The sequence below is a fragment of the Anser anser genome, assembly GCF_964211835.1.
Source record: "Anser anser genome assembly, chromosome: 6".
Taxonomy (NCBI): domain Eukaryota; kingdom Metazoa; phylum Chordata; class Aves; order Anseriformes; family Anatidae; genus Anser; species Anser anser.
The window spans coordinates 3846044-3865851 of record NC_139726.1 but is presented as its reverse complement, the minus strand read 5'-3'; the positions used below and the strand labels follow the sequence as shown (position 1 = coordinate 3865851).

At 40.8% G+C, this 19808-nt stretch overlaps 1 protein-coding gene across 1 annotated transcript in view; it reads left to right on the top strand.

Moving 5' to 3' along the window:
- Positions 1–6634, top strand: part of LOC310901253 (uncharacterized protein) — a 115154-nt gene extending 108520 nt beyond the window's left edge. The window contains exons 11-12 of the transcript XR_014585689.1: positions 1156–1377; positions 4628–6634. The gene's annotated coding sequence lies outside the window, so the exon portion shown is untranslated. The remainder of the gene's footprint in view (positions 1–1155; positions 1378–4627) is intronic.
- Positions 6635–19808: the final 13174 nt, after the last annotated feature.

Genomic DNA, 19808 nt, shown 5'->3' with positions numbered 1-19808 from the left:
TTAACTCGTCATGAGATCTCAAAGCACTCAATTAAACCACGCAGAAGTATATGAATTTCAGTCTATTGAGTTCGTGTTTTGGATAAAGGTTGTAATGAGAATTAACTGTTTTTCCATAGTCCGTTTCAGGGCTTTACGTTGATTTTCTGCAGCATTTAAATACTGTGAAAATTGGGCTCCAGAAATCTTGACTCCCACTTCTACCCACTAAATTATGGATCTTCTTACTCCCAATTCTGAATTTAAAGTAATCTTTGAACAAATTGTATTCAGGAGTCTTCAAATGTGAATAGTGATAATTATATCAATATTATTAATATGCATTATTAAAATACATAAATCTACATTTTCAAAGCTTTGATGTGCTTACAAAACTGAACTTTTAAATGAAAGTATGTTTTTAAATCATGCATGTGTTACAGAAATCTATTAAGACTCAGTCTCACAAAGACGTGCGTATGCTTAGTGCAGTGATTCACGTGCTCCTGCAGTTTGTCCCCTGGGAGCATCATAGCTATCTGATGGAACATACCAGTTTATGATCTCAAAGATTGTTTCCCAAACCATTTTTTTTTGTGTGTGCGCTTCCTATTCTTTGTCATTATTATTATTATTTTAATCTTTTTTCTTCTGTTGTTAAATGTGATTTTACTATGATTGCACACCGTGAAGATTACCACGTGGAGAAGCTGTGAACTACATTCATTGCTGGTGGACTCTTACTTTCAAATCCAAACACAGCTACTGTAAATAACATTTTACTTTTCTTAAAAGTTATGTAGGTCTTCCGTAGGTCTTCCCCTCCTTTCCCACTGTTCTACTGCCATGTGACAGCTGGTCATTCATTGCATTGATTTCCTGCTTCCTAAAAGATTTCAGTATTTCAACCTTGCTACATAGTTAAAACTGGAATATAATTACGCTTTCTTTTCCATTTGGACATTATAAGACTCCTACTTAACTATTAAAAAGAAAAAAAAATATAAAATTGGGACCTTTAGACATTGTAAGCTTGTATTTTGAAGGCTATGCTTATATTTTGAGGTTTCTGGTGAGCAAAATCAAAACTAACAGAACTGACCATAATCATAAGCGCTTCCCATGTTTTAATGCTGTTTTGTTCTTGTTTGTTTGTTTGTTTGCTGGGAATTGTAGTATAAAGGAAGGTGCATGCTCAAGAATTGCTATCGGACCAAGTTGCTGAAGATGACAAGTCACTAATGGAATAGCAGAAATGTTTTGAGGAGCAGTATCTGCCACCCTCTCTTCTGTACTAACCACCGACAGCTGGAGACCAGGCAGCAGAAAGGCAAGAGGAGCACGTCTCATAGATGCGTGTGCTTAGGCTTGAGGCTGAGCAAAGTTTCCAGGAGAAAGGTACAGTTTTTCGTTGCCTTTAATTGGGTTTCTATTGTTACAGAAAATGGATATATATATATATATTAACCCTAGTGCAAGACTTGTAGTTTTTACTTAGCCATTTTTACTAAAGAGTTGAACAGTGCAGCTAAGCAGTAACCTAGGCAGGAGAGGGCCTAGGTGGGAGGATAGGGAAGGTGGGGGAAGAGAAATGGTTGTTCATAAGTGACCAGGAAGGTTTCAAAATTTCCACAGTAGCTTCAGACTCCAGGATCACTGGTTTCTGCCCTTTTCATCAGAAGTGTGAGGCAGGGTATCAGGAACGCGTCCCATTCACGACTAATGGCTCAAAATGGTGACAGGCAGTGCCTGTATCTAGCTAACTGGTATGTGTTCATGTGTGGTTGGAAAATATTCGGTCTCCAGAAGACAAGGAGTGTCCTACAGCCATCTTTATTTCACCCACTCTTGCATCTGCTGGAACATCTGTTGGTGGCTAGTGCTGGAGACATGACAGTAGACGTGTTGGGGAACAAGTCTGGCTCAGGATGAGAGTTTTTACGCTTCTCTGTGCTGCAGAGCACTGGGGGATCTGGAAGTCTTTCATGCTCATGACCTTTAGGAAGTTGAAATGCTCAGAGCTGGGTTGTCATTGGTTAAATGGTGTTTCCTGCTTAAAACTTCAGGAGGCATATTTTTACTCTGCATGTATATTTATAACTAATGATTTGAAATTTGGTCTTCTGCAAACTTGTACCTTAGACCACCAGTATTTTAGTATTAAAAAAAGCCTACTTTTTTTTTTCCTTTTTTTTTTCTTTTTTTTTTTCCCCCACGGTGACATACTTTTGTGGAATGCAACCATGTGGGAATAATTTTCACTACAATTATTTACTTGGTTGGACTGGTTAGTTTTCTCTTAAACGAGGTACTTCATTTTAGAAGTGGCATCTTCTCTTAAATAGTTATTTAGAGAAAAGCTGCAGAAGATAGCAACTTTGCAGAGGAGGGAGGAGAAAAAAAAAAAAAAACAACCAAAAAAACAACCACACACACAAGTTGGAAGGGCTTAGAATAAATTATTGCATGTCATTCTGTGGGAAAATCTTCCAGTACGAATGCTGCGTTATTCGCAATGTGAGTGCCAGATCCACTCAGCTCTGCTTTGCACTTCTGTCACCCTTATCACTCATGAGACGATACTCTTCTACTGTAAGTGCTACCCCCAGCGGCATGTATTCATTTATAGGACTTGAATACTTATGCTAAAGTCAGACACCCAAGAGGCACAGGATGAATTGACAGTATAGGCAGATGCTTTCAGCAAAGAAACCGGCATGTTAAAAGAGCTTTAGCGTGGTTATTGTTTTGCCAGGCAAATCCATGTACTTGTCATCAAGGTGTTAGGGAGTATTTCAGCCTCGTTGTACAAGCTGAATACAAGAACTGTAATCAAGAGTTACATCATTTGGTGAGACAAGACCTGGAGGAATACAGCAAAGGGAAATGTGCATAATTAGAACAGTTCGGTTACAATGGAAAGGGGCTTTGATAGTGTTTGAAATGTAGCTGAAACACGCTGTCTCCATTCCCCTGTCATCAGCCATTAGATGGTAGATGTCAATGGACTGGGGAGACCTCAGGTTCCAATGAAGGAGTGTGGGGTTCCCTCTTCAAACCTTCCCAATGCTCCGAAAACCTCCTAAGGTAACCATCTGCTGAGCCATGAGGCCTCTCCCCTGTTTGAGGATAGGCACCAAACTGGAGATTGAAAAAGAATCCCTAAATAAAAACTTGATTTGAAAAAAGCAGTTTGTTTTGACAGTTGGTCAAAGAATGTTGAGAAATAAGAGCACGGGCAATTTCCCCCCTCAAAATTCCCGTAAAGGAAGAGCTCGACACAGAGGCAGGGCCAGAAGTTAGGGAGAGGAAAAAGGCTCATAACCATGATGACAGGGAACCCGCTGTAGCTTGTCATACATGTTAGGGATGATGCGCTTCCTGTGGTGCTTTCCACACTAATGCTTTTGCCAAAATCCCTCCTAGAAATTTTGCTTTAAAAAAAAAAAAAAAAAGTTCTCTGGTGACACCCAATCTGAGTATGCAACATCTAGCCTGCTTTATTTATATTTTTCACAAAATATTTATCACTACTGCCATAGCAATAACTAACCTAAAAAAAGAGATGAGGTTTCAATGCAATTTGACCTTCTCCAGACTGTGTCCAGAGCCATCTCTATTCTTATACATATATTATTGGAAATGTTTTGAATTTTTGAGTTTGTGGAGGAAAATGTTTGACATCTCAGGGATTCTCTAGCCATGGAAGACTGCTTTACACCCAGCACTAAGTAGGTTACCAGACAATACTTAGTTTTTTGGGTGTCGAGTATGTTGTAATTCTCCCTGGACGTTAACGTGCAGTGAATTAATAATATTGCTCCTTGTTGCCTTGTCATTAATCTGTTTATTATAAGCCAAAGCTGACATTTGTGGCAGTATTCTCTTAAATACTGATTTTTAAGAGACACCGTACAGTGAGTGCTGGAGGGAGGGACTCGGGTGCTGCCATAGAGATGATGCTCCTCCAGGATGTTGGTGGCAACCAGCAACACAGGCATTCATGTTTTGGTTGAGACTTATGAATGGAGCCCTACCTCCAGCAGGGCTCCACAGGTGAGCAATTCAGAAAATTACATTATTAAATTATATTATAAAACTGATTTTATGATCATGTAAAAGCCATGCAAATACATTTTTTTTTTTTAATTGAGGCAGCTGGCTGAGCACTGCTGGGTGCTGTGGAACGTGAGCAGTGCTATGAATATCAGGAATGCTAATAATGGGGTCCCATTTCTAACTTGGGAACAAGAGGTTCGTTGCGTGCACATAACTTCCATGGGCAAGCATTCCGCTTGTCTTGCTGGATGTAGGGTGTGGTTCTGCATGAATAACCCCAGTCCTTTAAAAGAGTGCTGGAAGACAGTCAAATAATTGTTTCTTTGCCAATAATCGTAGCGTGGGGAGATGCAGGGCTCAGGTTTTAATCCTGCAAATGACTCCTATGCAGAGGAGTCAAATATAGAGTGCAATTTGAGAGCGAGGTCTTCATTGTTTTTTCTTTTCTTTTTTCTTCTTATTTATTTGTTTATTTATTTATTTATTTTTTTCTTTTAAATAAACTGTTTAATTAATTTATCAGAATTATCTCTGGAAACATTTGACAGTTCATAGCACTGCTTGTTAATAAGTCACTAATTGCCTCCAGGGTGTTTAATGCGGAGCATTAAAGCCAATAGTGAGGGTCAGAGGAAAAGCATCAGAAGACCGCGTGTACAAGCATCTGCATGTTTGACTTTTTTGCACCAGATTCCTGGCTATCACTGTCTTAGGATACCTAAGAGGGCCGCAGTTGTCATAAGCATGTCTTAAGTGGGTACTTCGGAATTGTCCTGGGATGGTATCGAGCCAATCTAACAGCTTTCTCGCGTGAAGTATGCACAGCGGAAGAGGGAGAGAGGGAAGAGGAATGTGTGGCATTCCTCTGCGCCTTTCTGGCACAATTGTCCTGGTGGTACTGTTTCAGCTGGTGTAATCAAGAACAGCCCTGCGGCTATGCTACGGCACGTGAAGCTCCTTTTTCTGACCCTTATATGGCACACGACTGCAGCCTGACTGGTGGGGCTTGCAGCTACTTCTCCTCCTTGCGCGCTCTTCCACCACAATGAGCACAAATTTGACGTGTTTAGGAATCTGCCCTTATGTTTTAAAACTCCATGCAAATATGGTAATAATAACTAAACTGACATTTGCTTTTGCTTCTGTATAGTATGTCTTTAATATGATTACTACCCTTAACATTTAAGGGAATTTTGACAGTTATGTAATCCCTTCAACATTTAAGTACAACAGGAATTTATTATTAAGTGCAGTGGCTGGAAATGGAGTACTTTTTTCATTCACACTATAAACAGTTACGTTGGATTAGTAATCCTGCTTGTCAGAGTTGCTCACTGTTTGATATTAATCAGTAGGTTTATGAAAGGTGCAATAGAAGGCAGAAACGAACAGTGAAGAAGTTGTAAACCTTGTTTCCATAAAATCAGCCTCTATCTAATACTTAGGTTCACAACGTTTCTTGCAGCGACCATTAGACTAAGGGGAAAGGAAGTACTGTTTTATGGTAATGGTACCCCTAACTATCTTTTGATAAACATGTATTTAGGTTCTCACTGTGTAAATGCAATAGCAGAGTGATGAAAGCCAAGACTTTTGAGAACATTCTTAGGTTGTTTTGTAAAGAGTATGTTTTTCAGACCGTTGTATAGATCGACTGTGATACAACCTGGCAAAACACTTAATGATCAAATATTACATGACAAAATGAATAACATCTCCTTTTGTTTCTTATCCGCTATTAAAATCATGTGCAAATCACTTCACCTGAATATTTCTACCTAATTTGTGGGTTGTTATCTTTGAGCTACATAATTAATTTCTGTATCTTGCAGACTCTGTTGCACCATAGACTTTTTTTTTTTTTAACACTTCTGAATCTCTACCTACACGTTCATGCAGCATGTACAGCAGAGGAACCAGGCTCTGTGGTTGCAAATGTCATCTCATGAGATCTGTAGATGATCAAAGTGAAAATGACACCATTGTAGCGCAAGATGTCTTGGAACAGTGCATAATAAATTACCATGATTGGTTAATGAACATACATGATTAATGAAACAAAATATGAAAATATAATAAAGGCCTTTCTTGTAACTGTCAGTCAACTTCCATGTTCAAGTGCTTCCAGATCTGTCCCTTACACACCTAACTTAAGAGTTAACATGTATCTCTATATGTGTAGTAATATACAGTAGTGAAATAAAATTGCAGGGTATGACCTCTCCATTAAAACCAAAATTAAACTTTAATAACATAGTTAACAAGTTTCTATACCTAGGCTTGTTTCGAGATAAGATTTTTTCCCCTTTTAAAAAATCCTACTCGATCTAGTTTTGTTTTGCATTTAAAATAATCTTCATGAAATAGCATTAGTCTTCACCAAGCTATGTATATCTTTCACAAATCACTTTTAAAGAAACAGGGCATTCGTTGTTTTTTTTTTAATTTTATTTTTTAAATTCTCATGTCTAAATTTAGAGTTTGCTTGTTGTAGGATCAAAAGTGCACAAAAATCTGCCTCACTGTTTCATTATCAATCACTGTGATATTTTTGGAGATGCCATTTGATTTGCATTGTCGGACCTCCTACCTAGCATCACAGAAGGCTGCGCATCAATAAAATTAACTTTTGTCACTCAAACCAAATTGGGCTAAGGCACTCTTGCCAAAGCAGTTAATGTGCATGCGAGGAGAGCGGCTGATCCCGGAAGCATTCAAACTCTCTTTCGCAAGGCAGAATAAATTAATTAATCCGCTTCTGGGTGATTTCCCAGAGCTGTCCTTATGCCTCAGATGAAACCCAATGGGAAGAAAATCGATCACCCCCACGCACGTGAGAAGGCTGTGATCAAACCAGAGGCACGGAGAGGTGGCGATGGGGTAGAGCGGCCTCTTGTTTGTGCTCTCCCAGGGCGCAGAGCAGCGCTCAGCTGCTCCTCACCTGGAAAAGCCTGGAAGGAAGGAGCTGTGATTTAGTGCGCCGCGGCTCTTCGCTCAGTTCCCCGTTGCTCTGGAGGAAGTTGCTGCAGCTCCTTTCAGAGCACGATGTACCTCTCATCTCCTGCCAGCTCTGCTCCGCAGAGCAGCTCCTGCTGGGGAGGCCACCACCCTCATCGCCTCCTCCCTGCTTGCCGAGCAGGAGCTGCTCTCCTCACAACCAGCTGGAGGTCTGCCCCACGGCGTGGGGTGCCTGGGGCTCACACCCCCCTCCTCAAACACAGCCCAGCATGGCTGGCCAGCCAGGGCATCGAGGTGATTAAAACACAAGAAGCACCCCCCAACCTTCCTTTGATATCTATTATTTTTTGCTTGAGGTTGCGTTAGGGAAAGTGAGGAGAGATGGATGCATGCTGCCTGGCTGTGTTCTGCCTTGTAGTGGATCCATGCAAGAGACAAAGTCGACTTTTTGGGGGCCTTTTGGCAAAAGAAGCAGTTCTGCAAAGTTTTACAAACTCTGGAATACTTTGTTTAATTTTAAGATTGAAAGTGATGGATCTGTTCTCAGGAATCCGTATCTTCTCCATAATTTTCAGGCATCCGTATCTTCTCCATAATTATCAGCTCATCATCCAGTTGCCACTCTTTTCCTTCCTCTCCCGGATTTGTTTCAGGTGCTTAATGCTGTACTGTAATTTTACATGATATCATCTGCCCAATATAATTATTTTGTGAATCCAGTCCTCCTACCTCCTGTGAACCCGTCAGTAGCCCATGGACATGTCCCTCATCCATATTTACTGAATTTGATGTTCTCTGAATTCTTCATGAAAATAGTAGGAATTTTGTGCATTTTGGGTTTTGTTTGTTTGTTTAGTATTTAAGCTGTTCCATAGCTGCATTTTGCCACAAGAGACACCTGGTCCTTTTTTCTTCTTTCCTCACTGGTGAATATAATACCACAAAGTCCTCAAAGCACTGAAGAAACCATTGAGCTTTTTATCCTCTCAAGAAAAGGTAGCAATTTATGGAGAGACTGCAGAAAGGCAGGATTAGGGGATTTTAGGAAATGTAAACCTTTTTCTTCTTGGGTTGCATGGGCCTTTCTGAAGATCAGTCCTAGGGAAAATGTATGACTGTAGCATGGATGGATGCAAAGTTAAAATTTGAGTTTGGACGAAGTCACTACTTGTGCACTCTAATGTGCATGGGGATGGATGCTGTCAAATCTCTGTCTGTCTTAGATGACTGCTTTGATATTGTCTGTGATACAAATATTTAGACTTTGATCTACTTGTAAAGCCAGAGAGGTTTTGAAAATTTTCATAAGTATTTCCCCATTTCCTGAGCCAAGGAACGGATTTTTTTTTTCAAAGCCTAAGTCAGCTTGTTTTTATCTCAGAGGAAATAGTGTTATTTCAGTGTACCTGGTGAGAGCACTGGAATATGTGCATTTCTATTTGAGTACACAACAACTGCTCAGTTTTCGGTAAACATTTCTGAGAAAGGAAAATTCATGAAGACAAAAAACTTCAGTTAAACCATTAAACAAACTATATGTAATACATATAATTACACTATCTTTTTTATAGTATTTCTGAAATTTTAATTAACAAGAAAGACTGTCTACAAGCAAATTCATTTTTTTTTCTTAATTGAATTTTATCAAATTAATGGTATAGGACATGAAATGAAATGCTCTTAAAAATATCAGTGGAACACTAACTGGCAATAATGTTAATTGGCTTGTCTTCGCTCCCATACTACTCTGGATGCTTGGATAAGTCAGTTGGAAAGAAATAGATAAACATGTATGACTGTTCTGGGTGAGAAATAGTTTAAAGAGGATGAACTATTTCATGGCAAGAACTGGGCCAAAATATTAAGAATGAAAACATTTTATAAACTAGCTATCATCCTCTCAGTGTTTGAAACAATCAAGCTTCAGATTGACATTAAAAAAATATTTTGCTATGTTTTAAACTTTTTTTTTTGAGTTTTAAGGTTGCTTGTTAAATTAAGTGCAATAAGAAAAATGGACTACTCCAACAATTTATTAAAAGCAAAATATATATATATAAAAGTTCTGAAAAGAAACTTTTAATTAATTCTGGCAAAACCAGACTTTCTCTTATTAAAATAAAATAATAAAAAAAAAGTTTAATGGAAAAAATCCACTTGGTTTTATCTTCTCAGTCCCACTACTTTACCATAAAATAGACCCCACATATTCATAATTATTTATTTTAAATCTGAGTGCCATTTCAGATGGGACTGTCATTACTGGTTACTTGAAATGCGGTGGGTAGAGGCATTTTTGTTAGTAGGGAAAAGCACGATTCAGGTCATCTTCCTTCGAGTCATTACCAGCCTTTGACGTGCCATGATCCTGGTGTAGGTCATTATGTCTAATAATGGGGTGTGCTTTACTCTTACTTCAACATCTAGCCAAGCTCCAATGCTGAATTAGTGGCTTCATCTTAAAATGAATTTTACTGCTGAAAGAAAATAAGCTGTGAAAACCCTAACCCAGGAGACAATATTAATTAGTGTGAGAGAAAACTATCAAAGCATATTCAACAGAAATGGAAAAGCCATCCACATGTTTGGAACAATCACCCCTTTAAAACACAAGATAAGTAATTACTAATGTTTGCTTATTGTACTTTTTTCCTTAAATTTATTTATTTGTGACTGACTCTCCATAGCTTCTCTGTCTGAAAGATAACAGTAGGATTGACTAATTTCTGTCTCTTCAAGGTTAGGAATATTGATAGGTATCAATTCAGGGCACATTTATTCAAAGGTTAGAAAGTACACTGAACTGTTGTCTAGTGTAGATTTTATTTTAGGAGCAAACATAAACACGAAGAAACTATAATCCTGGTGTAATGTAGGAATCTAATTAAGACTAATGAGGCAACATTAAATTTAATGTATGATGCATTTTATATGCCTTACCATTAGAGCTGCAGCAAGCTGTTCGTCAGAGCATCAAACTTTGGTGAATCAGCCCCTCAAGGCATTGTTAAACAATCTGGGATCAGGCCTTCTCCTGCCCATTAGATTGTGTTGGGCTTGCAAAGTTCTGGATATAAATGGAAATTGGGCAGGGGGAACACAAAAACTTCTGACCATCTCTGAGGGCCTCAGTGAGTTAATAAAAGGGGAAGATAAATGGATGGCTGCGTGTGACACCCTTGGGGAGGTACGAGGCTGGGACAAAGGCAGGAGGGCGAAGGGTAATGTGTGCACTACTGTTTCAGAGGCACATATAGCAACGGGAATGCAAAAAGGCTGAGATTTATGTGATGCAGCACATCAAGAAGTGGTCATGGTGATGGTTGCTTAATATCTTATTAACGGTGTGATTGTGGATGTCTCCGAGATAAACAGAGTGCCAGAGTTTGCCTGAATGGAGAGGGAAGCATACGTGGCACCATGAAGGTAAAGACGGGTTTGAATGGCGACAGAGTTAAATAGGTCCTTGAATACAAACCCCAAAAGCTTCGTCTTGATTTGGTGCAGCCAGGGAGAGCAGTGCATGGAGCCAATGAAACGAGTGAGGCAGCAAACGCGAGGGATGAAGAAACATGCTGGAAGCTGCTATGTTTTGCATGAGCTGAAAAGAGGCTGATGTCAATTAGACCGGGGACTGTGCAAAATGTTGCATGCCATCCTCATCAAAGGCAACGATCACAGCCTTGGTAAGAGTTCAAGCCCCACAGCCAGGAGCGAGCATTCAGATCCTTCCAACTACGAGGGAGAAATTGGAGAGATTTAGGGAAAACGTGATTGTTACAACATGGGACAGAGAGGAAATAAAGAATACCCCCTACACCATGGGCCAAGGCAACACCAAAGAGGAGCGTGTGAGGAACGAGAGCATTTCGGAGGAGCGCTGAACCTCTTCGGAGGTTCCCAGCAGAAATCGACGGCACTCGCGGTGCTGGCAGCGTGGTGGGAAGCGCGGGCTGAGCCGCGGCTTGTACGAGCTCGCGGGCTCTTGCGTCAGCCAGCACTTGCCAGCTGCTGTCAGACGGGGCCGAGCACGAGGCGGAGATGAGGTAAGGAAGAGTTAGTGGGTGTGGGGAGAGGGGGACGGGGAGGGCCGGTGTCAAAGTGCGCTGCAACCCCGCCGCGCCGAACGCTGAGTTTTAGCCTACTACATCCTGAAAATTCATTCCAGTTTATATTATTGCATGTGTTAGTGATGGCTTGAGTGGTTGGGACTTTGAAGTATTTCATCTACACATGAAATTGGATTTTTTTTTAATTTTTTTTTTTCCTGTGGAATATAGCCATGGAAACCAGTAGTCTGTGCTGGAAAATAAATGACTGGAAACGTTCCTCAGTGACTAACTTGCTACAAGACGTTATTATAAGCGCACACAAAGTTATGCTTTTAACAACAAACAAATGCCGTGTCCTAGTTCTGAATTAGAGATTGCTTCCTCGGCAGCAAAGCTGCTCCGAGGAAGACGCTAATGTCAGGATGAATGGAAGTGATGTGGGTAGGAAACCAAAGGTATCTGCTGTATTTGGGCTGGGGTGGGGGGGTGAGATGCTCCTCGCAGGGACACCAGAGAGCACCACGAAAGCTCAGCTGGGTGTAGAAAGGCAAACGGGGCTGCAAGAGGGGAGTCCAGGCGGGGAAGGAGCGGTCGGTGTGCGGCGTGTTCGCGAGTGCTGGGGCACTGACCCGGCTCCCCTTCCACCAAGGAGGGGGACAGACGGGGCTGCAGATGTAGGCCGATGCTGAGAGTTTTTACAGTCCCCTGGTGTGCGGGTAACACGCTCGGACCACCCGCTCAGATCCGACCTGCGCTGCAGGAGAGGCAGGGAGAAAAAGCACATGTGAGGGGCTCGTTTTCCTGCTGTGACCTGCTCTGCTCTTTCCCTTTCCTAAGGGCACGTGTGTTTGTCTACCTGCACAAGTTTGAATGCTGTTGGCGTTTGCTCCCCATTCAGTCCTGAGCAGCAGGTAGATGGAGGATGCACTTAAATGGTGATCTGTGAAGGTTTATGGAAACAGACAACTCTTGTGACCCATCCATTCCTCATCCTCTCACTCTCTCAGCTATTCATAGAGAAATCCAAGAGCAAACTATAGGAAGTGTGGATTTATTGCTGAGTTCATTAATTTATTTCCATGTTACTTTCCCTTCTCTTACTGCCTTGTCCATTGCTTCAGCTGGAGAAAGGTTTTTATTAATGATGAATCCTGCCATCTCTCACACCTGACCTAACAGCATGCACACATTTCATAGCACATGGAGAAGCTTTTTTTCACCTTTAGGATTTTGTCTTTTCCTTGAAGATGTCACACTCTCTGTGCACCATTTCCCATCTGGGTGCTCACTTCTGGGGCTCCTGTGTTTGGGTCCCATGGACAACTGTGCTGCAATGTCCTCCCAGTGTGGTCCCATCTGCCATATGCAGCAGTCCCGTGGGCATCACCTGCCCCTCTGGGTTTTGTAACAGCCACGTTTAAGGACACATTGCAACTGAAGCAGACAGGGGTAAGACATTTGCAGTGCTCCTAGAATCCCATCACTTGGTGTTTCACCAAATTCTAGGGAAAGTAGAGGAGAATAGGATAAACCTGTCTGCCTCTTCTGGTTGTGTGTGAGTGCTGTTTGGATTTAGGTCAAAATTCCTTGAAGGAGCTTAACACCCTTTCTCTCTCAGGGTCCTGCTGCAAATGGCTTTTCCTTTAGAAATGGAGCATTGCCCTCCTTTGCAGCCAGCTTCCTTCTCTTCTCTCTGTAAAATAACTGGTGTTACCGTAGCTTGAGATGTCTGTCTGATGTGTAAGCACAGACAAAAAAAGATGGCACAAACTTTGGAATAAAACCAGAGTGTCTGATAGAAAACCACCCAGAAGAGCCTCAAATAAGACTCATAAATTGTACGTGAATCTGCTGGATGTCAGAAGTCCTTAGTTTTATTTACTGTGAGCAATGTGGCCAAGAGGCAGTGGGAACTGCTAGCTTTGCCGGTGGAGGGTTTTTCCTGTTGGGGTGTGGGTTGTGTTCTCAAAATCCATCTGTCCATTGCTTGTTTCTCCATTACAACAGGTAATGAAGGTGGTTTTTATGTAAATAGCCTTCTGAATGAAGTAAATGGGTGGTTCTTGCCCCAAAGCATTTCAGGGCTTTGTAGACCTCTTCCCCCAGGGTTGTGCTCAGCCTCCATAGGCAGTGAGAGGGCAGAGCCAAGGGTTAGTTTTAATCTGCTCCCTTTAACCTCCTCCCTCCTTAGGGAGCCTCTCTTCTAAAAAGTAAATCACAAGCGATGATCTGGGAGCGCCTGATACTCCCCACCTCTTCAATAGGTAAATTGCCCTTTTAGAATTGTGATCCATGCTCCTGTCCTCATTTTTCATATCTCACTTAAAAAAAAAAAAAAAAAAAAAGTCTTTCAGGGACTTTGACTTAAGCAAAGGCACTTTAGAGTCTTTTTCTAATGTCATTCTGAAGTTAAAAAATAATTTGACTTCAAGGGAGATACGGCCCAATTTTTTAAAAACTTAATAGGATTAGTCATGGGAACTATTTTTAGCAAAAGTTCAACTTTATCCATGTATTTTAATGTGGGAAAAGTGTGTCCTTTTCCCTCTGCTAATGTTTGATGTATTCCAGCCCTCCTGCGAGTGTGTTTGAGTATCTTAGGGGCTCTGGAGTGGAGGAGAACTTCCTCTCGGATTCTCTCTGTTTTCTTTCGTGAAAATGACATTCCTAAGCTGTTTCACTTTCTGACAGGAAATGGAGCCTTGCCAAAAATGATTAAAGTCCAAGAAAGCATAACAGTTCCAAAGCTGCAGCAGTTCTTTAGGAGTCCCGAGTTTGACATTGTGTCAAACAAATGTGAAATATTGTTTAATAAATTTGAATAATACAGGGAAAGGGAAAAATGGTTCTTGGCTTATAATGCTGGTGCTCTTTATTAAGTCTGTAAAGGACTGCCTAGCTCTAATAAATTGAAATATATACATAAATATACTTGTGCATGGATAACAGTTTAATATTGTAATATATATTGAACTGCACACATGCACCCCCCACATGCAGACGTTGATTTATTCGTATGTAGGTCCATATATATTGATACGTGTGTGTAGACCTGCTCACAGGTTTGTATATAATTATACATGGAATTACCATTCTCAGGCAACTCCTGTGCCTGCTCCATTTAAGAAATATCTTAAGTATTATTTATAAGGTGTGGCATGAAATTATGACTTTATAAAAATAACGTAATGCTAGATAAAATACAATTTGTTAACAGTTTCTCAATGGGCTTTAATTCCTTTAATTCAGTGCTTGTTCAAAGGCCACACAGAACAGTCTCTGCTCAGGCCGACTCGCACCTTATCGTGCAATTCCTGCATTATGAGAAGGGCTGCTTGGTGAAAGCAGTGAGAATTATACGGCACCCCATAGCCTGGTTCTGCCACCTTTTCACATTTAGAAACTCCTCCTACCAGACAGCCTACCGGTTACTGGAAGTTTGACAGTTCTCAATATTAGGTTATTAACACAACAGCTCTATTAGAAGGAGCCAGACTTGTAAGGAATTTCTGTGCTGTCAACCTCAGGTGTTAAAAAGTCCTGCAGACTCCTGTAGTCCTAAGATTACTTTCAGGAACCCATGAAATTAAAAAAAAAAAAAAAAAAAAAAAGGCAAAAGCCTTCTGCATTTATGAGTGGGTTTAGTTTCTTTTGGATTTTGATCCTATGGGGTTCACTGAAATCACATTTTCAAGTTGCTTTCTGACCACAAGGCTGGAAATATTTCCCCCCCCCCCCTTTTTCTTCTTTAGTTGAATATGAAAGCTGAATTACATCATCATCAGATTCCAGGAGCTCTGACTTTAAAAATGACTCTAATGACTCAAGACTCAGTAAAGTCAGGGCAGTTGGCAACTTTACTAGAAAACATGAAAAGTTGCTTTGTTGGTTCCTGCAAGGAAACTCCATTTTTTTTTTTTTCCCCTCCATCAGATACATTGTTTCTCCAGCAAAATATTTCAAATATTCAAGAACTTAGAATAAAAATGTTCCACTGACTCTGTCTCAAAGACAAAACACTCTTTAAGTGAGATGCATTTCAAAGCAAAGCTATGAGAAAGGTTACAATTTTTCACTTCTTGTATGGGACTGTAGTGCTATTTGTTTAAAGGGGGTTGTTTTTATCAGTTTTCCAAATGGGGTTTGAGATCTTGCATTGGCCAAGTTGAGCCGGGACCGTATGTACCGTCATTCAACCAGGACAGCGATTCATGGCTACTTTTCAGACAAGCTAAATTGATCAGACAAGTCAGTCAATGTCATTGAGCACTATTTGTCACTTCATAAGCAGCCACAATCTGCTGCTTTATAAATGCAGAAGGACCGTCGAATAAATCACATCAAGCGGTGGGAGTAGATAGTATCCCTTCATCCATAATTGGTGTGCTCCTCTCCTGTCACTTTTGCTCATTCCCTGCGATGCCAGAGCCGATTGACACTGACAAAGGAAGAGCAGCCACTGTCAAAGACACTGGAGTCTGCCTGCTACTCTGCTCTCTCTGCTAATAGATATCTATCATCATATTGCATTAATATCCCCCAAAATAGTCTTATAACTTCGCTGTCTGGTCTACCGATGACAGATGTAGGGGTCTCTCCTAGGTTGTGGGGAAAGCGGGCTGATGCAATAGGAAACATGCTGGTTACAACCACTTACTGAATCCATCAGGGGTAGGAGTATTTACTGCTGTGTAGGCTGCTAATAATTTTACAGAAAAAAAATAAAATAATGAGGGGAGCACGATGATTCGTTGTAAACAGCCTTTCTGGAAATTTATTAATCTTTATACTCTGCCGGTGTAGGGATACTTTATGGACTTCATTCCTGTGAAGCGATTGTATGGTTACCAAAATAATTAGGGAAGAGGAACACATCAAAGTATATTAATGACTGTTTAGCATGCGCACACACGCAGAAATAATAAACAATGAAACCTATCAGGTACAGTTTTTTGGCAAAATAGTGTTTCCTAAGTGAGCAGATGAGATTAGCAGATAATATTTGTTGTGAAGGTGTGCCAGGCTACAAACTTTTTTTCCTGGAGAAATGCTGGACAGCTTCTCCCAGGAATATGTTAGATTAATCAGCTCGCTCGGCCCTGGCGAGAAGTCGCAGTGGAATACCCACACTGCTCCGTGAGTCACATGTAAATCTCTCTGACAACCTGCAGGCACGGATCATTTGTTCAGGATTCGGTTCCAACAACATGCTCATGGAGGAAAATACCTTGTTCACTTATAAAAAGATTGTAGCTGAATATATAATTGCTGAGAGCAGAGCACGGGGATGCTGGGGCTTCAACATGAAGATCTGGGTCCTTTCTCTTTATTTTTTGGGGGTGAAAAAGTCCAAGTCTCAGCTTGAACATGTGTAAGCAAGCCTGTCATGGAGGAAAGTAGTGAAATGCTTGCTTTTTAAAGGTACTCGGCATAAATGTCATGTTCCTGGCAGGAATTTTTGCTGGGCCCAAAGGCAAGCAGTAATATCAAATGATTCTTACAGTTTTTAGTCTGGGGTGCAAAACCTGAGCTAGGATGTTTCTTGACCCATGTGCACAGATGATGAGCAATTTTCCTTTCTGTGCAGAAGAAGTTGTCCTGAAAGCATGCCAGAAACCTAACTATTAGGTAAGCAGCAGAAATGATTTTATCTAGAAAGACTTAAATCTGTTAATATTCATATAAATTCTGCTGTAACAGCAACTGATGTTCAAAAGAAAACTTAAAGCAGTCGATCATAAAAGCATTCCTCACTAAATACAGTACTTTGACTTGGTTTTGAAAGAACATAATAGAAATGTTATGCTTAAAAACAAAATGTAAGACAAATCAACATACGACATAGAGCTGAACAGCATCCAGAGGAGGCAGCTTACATAGGATTGCATTCATTGTCAACATCTGATACTGAAAAGGTCAATAGTTAATTAAATAATCCATCACCTTAGGATAGAGAGCAGTCCTCACTTCTGACAATCAATGACAGAAATATTAAAAGGTCAGAAAATGAGTTACTATATATTGTGTTTTCTTATTGTGCATTATAAAGATGTGGCTTGTGTTGGGCGGCATAAGCACGAAGATAGGTAGGAAGAAATATTATCTGTTGCCCAAATATTTTCTGAAATGCTCTTTTACCAGGCTTCTTTATTTGAGGGCTTCTGAAATGATGGGCCTCAGAGATGTGGTAAACTTCCGTCTCCAGTTAGAACAACAATTCAAGAATGTATCACAGGATTTATCAGACCCTTTGTTTAATGATCAAGGTTCTTTTAGGACCATCTTCCTCCTGTTCCATTTGAGGTTATACGGGTTATACTGGAATAAAGTTGGTGAGTGCTCTGATACTCAGGTTTGGTTTGGATACGGCAGAGTTGTCAGGAGCCTGAGAGGCAGGTTTTCTGTCCCGGTTTTCTGGACTCAATGGGAACAGTTTAGCAGGGTGAATGAAGCCCCCCACTGGCTGCTGTGCTTGCCCCGTGCATGGGCTGCTGCTTGCTCTGCATGGCCATTGTGCAGCGTGCACCTGAAATCAGAGTTATCCTTACAAATTATTGCATTAGTTAAGGTAGGGAGATAATTTTTCCTTTCTCAAAATGTGCTATAGATACCTTCTTGGATTCTGAATGGAAATTGTGCCTTATGTATGGGGGAAAACAACTGCTTTGGGTTTCAAGGGGCTCTGTTGGGTGGTGCCCGCCTTCCTGCACACACCTCCATGTGCATCTGCAGGGCTGGACGGCGCTTGTCCTGCCTAGAGGAAGGGCTCAGGTCTTCTCCCCTCCTCTCATTGCTAAGCGTGGAACAAGTATGTATTTAGTATTACTCTCTCTTTCTAAATTTGCAGCTTGCCTTTTATTTCACCATCTCTTTCCTGATACGTAGCTATACCCTGCCTGAGTGTATGAAAGTCACCGTGCTGAATTCTGGCAAGTGTTATATGATTATTTTATCTCTCACTATAAAGCGTTTTGAAAGACTTTGTATGAGAGGCAATATAAAAATAAATTGAATTGAATTATGGCTTCACCTTCCCACTTTTTAGTGCAGAAACCTTTAGAGCAAAAACTGCAATATAACGACAAAAGAGGAGATTAAGACTGTGTCAGGAAAGAGGTGATGCCGGATGACAGGTCCGACCCTGCGTGAGCAGTTTGGTGGGTTTGCAATTGGCTGTGTATTAATTAGATTTTAAGCATGTTCACAACTGGGAAAAAGCCTGTTTGTATTTTTAGTGGGAAGGTTATTTTAAGCCATGAGAAAGGTATTAGATATTATCTACCATGGCGTATTTGTATAAACAAAGGTCTACCTGATGGTTGTGCAAACATCTGTTCTACTCTTACCCAACATTGCATGGTTCATTAAAACTTACCCTGTTGGCCTCTGAAAGGCCAGTTCTGGAAGCACATTGTCTTACTTACAGAATCCACAATTGCAATAATTTGTCTTCTAAAAGAAAATAATCGTAGCTTAGGGTAATGAGTTTTTTTTTCTTTTTTTTTTTTTCTCTGTAGAAATATGATTTTATGTTTTACAATGCAGGCTCAATAAATTACATTAATAAATGACTCCTGGTTCACAAGAAGTGCTGTATTTTGACAATATCAGCCAACCTTTCCATTTGTTTAAGCAGGAAAAGTGGGGAGCCAAAATAAAGCTGTTACAGAAGAAATCTCAAGAATGTTTATAAAACTCTACTCTAGCTACATTTATTAGGAGTCGAAGCATAGTCTTAATTTGTCATGCAGAATTCCAGGGGAGTGAGTAATTCCTAGAGCTTCTCTAAATGCCAGGACTTAATATTTTTCTGTAGCAATTTGTTTGTAAACATGGAGTAAATTGTATAGGTTGCAATGTGACAAAAAGGTATCTAGGATTTGTCATCTTCTGCTAACAGCTGTTGGGTTTATTTTATAGCATCTCATGGGGTTTTTCAGATAAATGCGCTGTTGATGGCAAGTGAAAGCACCCTGAGGATCTCTGATGGTGGGCGTGCACAAAGTTTAACTGCAGTAGGCTGTTTGTTGGGGATTTAATCTCCAGTGGATCAGCTCCCCTGGGTCGCTTCAGCTCCCACCAGGGTGTCCATGTGTCAACTCCAGAGAAACCCACACCACGCAGGAGGCAAACTTCGGGCAAGATGGTAATCTCCCTTCTGGCAACGATGCTCTGAGCATCGTTTTTCTCATGTGAAGAGGGGAAATACAGCTTCTCAAGGAGGACTATTAAGAGAACAGGGTTCATAAGTTTTGCTTGCCAAATTCGCTGGTGTTGCAGGAACCCAGTTTCCCCTTTCTCCCGCCTCTCTTTCTCTTCTTGTGACATATTATTGTTGTGGTATTTGGTGTTTTGTTTTCTGAGGTTATGTCTATGCTAGTGAGGAGTGGAGCACAGTAGGGATGGATCAGCAGGGCAGCTGGGGCTGAGGAACTTGTATCTGCTGTGTTTGTTTCAGGGTTAACTGTGGACTGAGACTGGTGTGGTCCCATGGACTGACCCCTATTACTGGTGGGACTGTGCTGGGTGAGCTCTTGGTGTGCACCTACATTTTAGTGCCATCCAAAGGGCACCCTGTGTGTGGTTTCCAGACAGATCTTTGCGGTGGCTCATGATGTTGTGAGCAGAAGTGACCGTGAGGTATTTTTCAGAAGTTCATTCTGGATTCAAGTGAAAATTCTCACAGAAACATGTAACTGAATATTAGGTGTTTTTTTTTTTTTATGGTCGCATGCTGCGGACTCAGCAAAATTATACGTT